Here is a 6,383-nt window from a genome sequence, read left to right as displayed (position 1 = left end):
AGATAGATAGATAGATAGATAGATAGATAGATATAGATAGATAGATAAAGACATAACTTTCCTCAAGATGCACATCTCCTAGTAGGAGATAAACGAGCAATTTCTTTGCTTAGTTTTCTTTTTAAAAACAATAATCAAAACAAACAGAAAAAAAAGTTTTCCTCACTCAAAATATTTGTCTAATGTTATCTGAAATAGAATTAGCATATTATTTTGAATCTATAAATTTCTTTCAGTACATAATTCAAGTAAGCAGTTTCTTAAAAGTAGTTTGGCTTTCATGACAATTTGTTTAAAGTGTAGAAAAGGATAAAAGATTTTATATACACGCTTTTATATTTTAGTTTTAATAGGCATTTTTTGTTGTCTAACTCAATTCCTCAAACAGAATCGTGTGTGATCAAGCTGTAAGAGAGTCATATTAAAATTTTGTATTAAAAGAAATCACTCTTAGGAAAGCAGCTTCATAGAACAGCCTAGAATTCCAAATCAGATCAATTGCCTCTCTATCTTGATTTATTGTTTTAATATTTTTTTATTTTTCTTTTTTGTTGTTGTTTCGTTTTGTTTTATTTTGTTTAGGCGAGGCAATTCTTGGTTGACCTCACGGATTGCAAGCACCTTGTCAGTTTACAATCCCTTATTTTTTTTTTTCAATTAGACTTGTCACACAATATTATATTAGTTTCAGATGTACAACAGGGTGATTAGACATTTATATAGCTAATGAAGTAATCCCCCTGATAAATCTAGTACCTATCTGACACCATACATAATTATTATAATATTATTGACTATATTCTTTGTTATACTTTATATTGCTGTAACTATTTTGTAATTACCAATTTGTACTTCTTAATTTCTTCCCTTTTCTCACTCATCCCCCCAGCCTCCCTTCCATGTGGCAACCATCAAAATGTTCTCTATATCTGTATGTTTGTTTCTGTTTTGTTTGTTTACTTTGTTCCTTAGATTCCACATGTAAATGAAATCATATAGGCATTTTCTTTCTCTATCTGACTTACTCCACACAGAATAATACCTAGGTCTACCCATGTTGTTACAGATGGCAAGATTTCATTCTTTTTTATGGTTAATATTCCATTGTGTATATGTACCACCTCTTCTCTGTTCATTTATCCATTTGATGGACACTCAGGTTGCCTCCATGTCTTGGCTATTATAAATAACGCTGCAATGAACATGTGAATGTACATGTCCCTTTGAAGTTAGTGTGTTGCGTTTCTTCGGGTAAATACAAAGAGGTAGGACTACTGGGTTCTTCTTTGTCTATTGTTATAATCTTTGTTTTAAAGACTATTTTGTCTGGTGTAAATATTACTACCCCAGCTATTTTTTGAAATATCTTTTTCAAGCCCTTTACTTTCAGTCTGTGTGTGTCTTTTGATGCAAAGTGTCTTTTGCAGGTAATACATGTAAGGGTCTTGTTTTCTTATCCATTCAGCTACCCAATGACTTTTTATTGGAACATTTAATCTCTTTACATTGAAAGCAATTGATAGATATGTATTTATTGCCATTTTATTCATATTTTTATCTTTTTTTTCTTCTTCTTAAATAAGACTCTTTAGCATTTCTTGTAATACTGGTTTGGTGGTGATGAACTTTAATTTTTTTCTTTTTTTGGAAGCTCTTTATCTGTCCTTTGATTCTAAATGTTAGTTTCACTGTTAATGTAATCTTGGTTATAATTCCTTGCTTTTGTTCCCTGTGAATATTTCCTGTCAATCCTTTCTGGCCTGAAAAGTTTCTGCTGAGACATCAGCTGACAATCTTATGGGATCTCCCTTGTAGATAGCTAACTGCTTTTCCCTTGCTACTTTTAAGATCTTCTCTTTGTCTTTAACTTGTAGCATTTTAATTATGATGTGTCTTGGTGTGAGTCTCTTTGGGTTCATCTTGTTTGAAACTCTCTGTGCTTCCTGGGCTTGTATGTTTATTTCCTTCACCAAGTTAGAGAAGTTTTCTGTAATTAGTTTTCCAAACAGATTTTCGATTCTTTGACCTCTCTCTTCTTCTTCTGGCACCCCAGTGATGTTTTCTAGCTCCATTTTTATGTTTCCTATCTCTTCATTGAAGTTCTTACTGAGATTATTGAGCATTCTTATAACCAGTGTTTTGAATTTTGCATCTGATAGATTGTTTGTCTCCAAATTGTTTCATTCTTTTTCCGGAGATTTGTTCTGGGTTTTTTGTTTATTTGTTTGGGATATATTCCTTTGTCTCCTCATTTTGGCTGCCACCCTGTTTTTCTTTCTCTGTATTAGGTAGAGCTGCTATATCTCCCAGTCTTATTAGAGCGGCCTTATGTAATAGGTGTTCTGTGGGGCCAAGTGGCACAATCTCCCGGTCACCTGAGCTTGGTGCTGCAGGTATATACCTCCTGTGGGTTGTGTGTGTCCTTCTGTTGTAGTTGAGCCTTGGTCGCTGTTTGCACATCAATGGGAAGGATTAACCCTCAGGCTGATTAGTTGTGAGGGTAGTCATGATTGTAGTGGAGAAGCTGTGGAGGCAACCTGGTGATGGTTCAGAGTGATCCAAAGCTAGCCATAGGCTGTGCTGGCTCCAGAACCCCTAGGAGAGGTTCTGCTGCAGGCCATGTTCAGCCACGGCCTATCCCCTGCCCAGATCTACCTGCCATGAGCCACAAAACAATCCCCAGATGTCTTCCACCCACTCTGAGCTTGAAGGTACCTGAGAAAGGCTAAGCTGAAAACTGAGGCTGGCTGCTACTAAGGCCATTTGGGGCTGCTTAGCAAGAGATATGGGGCATGCCCAGGCCAGATGCTATTCGTTTGGGGTTTATGAACCTTTCGACAGATTTTAGGGCAGTTCACAGAATGAGCTAAGACAGGCTATTTGTATGGAAAAGCCACTAGAAATGGCCCAAAGTTGGGTGGGGTGGGGTCTCAGGGACACCAGGGGAGGGTGAATGGTGTTAGCCAGGTCGATGGAGAGTCAGATATGGTGGCCTCCTGCTTTTGCATGTAGGGAAGGGGGACCACTCAACAAAGCAATAATGGCTTCTGTCAGCACTTCCGTCTGGGAGAAAGCTGCCCCCACCCCAGCCCTCACAACTCATTTCTTTCCCATATTTCCCTGGTACCTTTTGAGCTGCAGCCCCAGTACTGGAACTCAAAGTGAGTGAGCCCAGCAGCCAGTAAGTCTATTCACAGACCCTTTTAAAGACACACCTGGGACTCCAGCAGCCCTCATCCTACTTAGCCACAATCTCCATTGGTTTTCACAGCTAGAAGTTATGGATACTTCTATTCCCAGCACTGGGACCCTGGGCTGGGCAGCTTAATGTGAGGCTGAGAACCCTAGCTCCTCAGGGGGGAAGTTCTGCAGCCAGAATATTCCTCACAATTTTTAACTACCACAAGTCACATGGGTGTGAAACCAGCTCATTTCACATCTTTGCCCCTTCTACTAGTCTTGATGTAACTTCTTCTATATCCTTAGTCATGGGACTTATGCTCAGCTACTGTCAATGATGGTTGTTCTGTAGTTTAGTTGTAATTTTGATGTGGTCATGAGAGGAGAAAAGCACAGCATTTACCTATCCCACTATCTTGACAGAAAAGTCCTCACCTATCTCTCTTTTAAATTGAAGTTACAATAATGTTAGTTTGAGCATTGATAAGCTCTGATGACATGGACATTTTCAAAAATTCTTTGAACCAAATTTCAAATTTCTGTCCCAGGAAGAAAATTTTACCTAAATTATATTATCTGTGAAAGTACTAAATCAATAATTTGAAAATATTAATAATAAGAAAAAGAGTTAAAAATTAGTAATCTGAAAAAAATTACAAAATGTAAAAGCATAATTAGTTGGGTGGCAGATTCATGACTAATTATTTTATAGTTCCTTTACTTCATAATAAATGGGACAACTCATGGCTATATTCAGAGAAATAACTGCCATTATTTCCCTAACCTACCAGCCTTTAGATCTTGGGAAAAGTGAATGAGGATCCTATATTTACCTGCAATCCTTAATACTCAATAAATTTCTTTTTTTTCCATTCCCTTTTATCATTTAAAATATGATATTCCTTCTTTCATTTATTCATTCATCCATTCACCACACATTTATTGAGTCCATACTTTTACCCAGTACTGTGCCATTATGTAAGGATGAGGGACTTGAACATAATAGGAGAGTTCGGAACATAAATAAATGATTATAACACAAAGTATGCAAATGTTGCAACACAATATAACAACACAAATATTTCAAGTGTATTTATGAAGTGTTCAGAGTGCACCAAAGACACAGCAATTAACCCTAGGAAGAAGGCAGAAAAGACCGTAGAAGAGATGACATCGAAGCTTGATCTTTCAATGTAAGTTTCATGCTGATTGAAAATTGCAATAAGCATTTGATAAATATGATCTTGAGTGCTCCTTTAGAATAATGTTTTTCAAAATAGTGAAATTGATCTCAATTTATGGCTAAAACATTGTCACTTATATCCATCAAATGCAAAGTTGACATTCACTGTCTCCAACTATTCCTTTCTTCTCATCCCGGTTGAATCCTCTCCAATCAGGCCTCTGTTCCCACACTTTAGTAAAATTCTGTGTATCAAATGATTTCCACATTGCTAAATCTAAATAGAATTTCTCAGTCCTCATTTTACTCGACCAAGTTAATGGATCACTTGCTCCTCCTTGAAACATTTTCAATATTTGGCTTCCAGAAAACCATATTTGCCTCACTTTTATTTTTCTGGCTGCTCCTTTTCAGATTATTTTTATGATTTCTCTTTTTCTTCCAAATACCTAAATATGACAGTGCAGTCTTCAAACTGCTTCTTTTCCTGCTACTCTCAATCCCTAAGTGGTATCATTCAATCTCTCAGCTGCTCCATGTCTATATCACCAGCCTAAAAATCTGCATGAACTCGACTGAAATACCCAACTACATACTCAGTAGCTCTATTTGGAATGTCTAGAATACATCCCACATGTAAATATGTTAAATCTGATCTCCTCATATTTTCCTCTAAAATAACTCCTCCTGATGTCATCCCCTTCTTAGGAAATAGTAATTAATTCCATTCTTTCAGTTGTTCAGGCCTCCAAGTTTGGAGTCATCTTTGATTCTTCTCTTTCTCCCACACTCCACATCTGGCCCATCATTAAATCCTTTCAACCTTAGCTTCAAAATACACCTTCACTGTCATGGTCTGAGCCATATCATCTGTCACCTGGATTTGTGTAATGATCTTCTAATAGATCACCCAGATTCTAAGTGACTCTTCTTCACTTTATTTTCAACACTGGAGCCATAGCAATCCTGTCAGATCTTCTAAATACCATACCGTATTTCTTCATGCCACTGAGTAAAACCAAGATATTTGCTATGAATCACCCCCTACAACTCCATATTCATTTGACTCCAATCTCACAAGCCTCCTTACTGTTTCTCGCACTTGCCAGGCATGCTTCCAATTCAAGCATTCACATTTGCTTGTCCTTCAGTTTGGAATGAATTTCTCCACAGATCTTCCTTTAGGTCTTTCTTCAAATTTCATCTTTTGATTGAAATCTGACTATTTTTAAATTATAACTTTTACCTTAATTATTTCTATACCTCTTCTTTATTTTTTTGGTTTTCTCTTTCATACTTGTAACTAACATTATGTACTTTAGCCATTTGTCTTTTATATTTTCTTTCCCAGCAGAGTATGCTATATGATGGCAGAGATCACTATTGTAACTCTGATGTTTAGAAGCAATGCCTGACATATACATACTCAACAAATGTTTGTTAAATATATAATATTAGCCTATTTATTTGTTAAATAAATAATGTACAACATAGAGATTCAGGATTATATAAAGAAGAATGTGTGGAAAGTTTTTATGAGCTACACTTAGATGTGTCATATATCATATTTACATTCCATCAGCCAATACTAGACTTTCGGCTCCTAACCCATGTCAAGGAAAGCCAGTGGCAAATGTGTACCAAAGAGAAAGGGGAAATAGATTTTGTTAAATATAGCTTGTTTCTGCCACAGTCTTCTCTTGTAGCCATGAAATATCCATGTTTGCTCCCACATGTAGAACTCATGCTTCAACTTTCCTAAAGTCCTGTCCAGCCATTGCATTTAGCTACAACTCCTGTATCTGCTGGTGATGCAAATGTTCTCCATTAAATACAAATGTGGCTTCTTATGAATTGATATCTCCTGTGAATATAAATCAACATATTTCCATTTCTTACTCCCAAACCATACACATACTCAATCTACATAGGTAGTGAAAAAATAAGATAACCACAGTAAAAACTTCCATTCAGAAAAACTTTTTAAAGTGGCTGTGGTAAAGATTTATGAAATCCTTCA

This window comes from Pteropus medius, unplaced genomic scaffold (assembly GCF_902729225.1).
Source record: "Pteropus medius unplaced genomic scaffold, Ma_sr-lr_union100, whole genome shotgun sequence".
NCBI classification, from domain to species: Eukaryota; Metazoa; Chordata; class Mammalia; order Chiroptera; family Pteropodidae; genus Pteropus; species Pteropus medius.
This window is presented reverse-complemented; position numbering follows the sequence as displayed.